Raw genomic sequence first — 948 nt, 5'->3', positions numbered from 1 at the left:
GTGAATGAGACCAATTTAATCAGAGTTGTAATTTATGTGTATATATCATACCATGTATTGTACACTCTAAAAATATTTCAACACTATATATCTGTAAGTAAAAGAATGAAAGTGTGTATGATTTTAGTGTCTTGTGTGATCTGATGTAAATGTTTGCCCTATTTATGTATATATGCACTATACGTAGTAATGCTACGTAGCCACCCTCTGTGCTTGTGAGTTACCCCTTCCTTTCCACCATGCCCTGACAAAGGATACTAGTGTTGTGATAGGAGTAGGATCCCAGTGTGAATGAAGCGTGTGTGAAGGACTGAATGTATATATAAATATATGATAATTTTTGGGGGTTAAATATATAAACAAGAAAAAATGACAAAATAAAAACAAAAGGTAATAAATAACCAATTATATATATTAGGAAATTACATTAAGGAAAACAAATAGATGTACATATATAAATAAAAAGTAAATGTAACTTAAGAGAATGAAAAAAAAAAAAATATATATATATATATATATATATATATATATATTTTTATTTATTTATTTATTTTTTTAATTATTAAATTAATAATACCCAGGACAGAGTAATGCCCTCCTTTCCCCCATAAAAGTCCTGTCATTCCAACTTCCACCACAGAAGGAACAACAACAGCTACTGAGGAAGGGTCAAGAGACCCAAAATCAGGATCTAGCAAGAATGGCTACCTATGGCGAAGCTATCACTGCATTAAAAAAGAAGAAAAGACGTTCCTAAGGTAAAAAAGGAAATATCTTAAAGAAAATCATTAATGCCGAACTGGCCATCACCTTCAACGAAATATGCCTGAGAATCTCCTTCCTATTTATACGCTGTGTGTGTGTGTGTGTGTGTGTGTGTGTGTGTGTGTGTGTGTGTGTGTGTGTGTGTGTGTGTGTGTGTGTGTGTATATATATATATATATATAT

The sequence above is a fragment of the Portunus trituberculatus genome, chromosome 16 (genome assembly GCF_017591435.1).
Source record: "Portunus trituberculatus isolate SZX2019 chromosome 16, ASM1759143v1, whole genome shotgun sequence".
Classification (NCBI taxonomy): Eukaryota; Metazoa; Arthropoda; class Malacostraca; order Decapoda; family Portunidae; genus Portunus; species Portunus trituberculatus.
The sequence above is the reverse complement of the archived record's forward strand: the minus strand, read 5'-3'. Positions refer to the sequence as shown.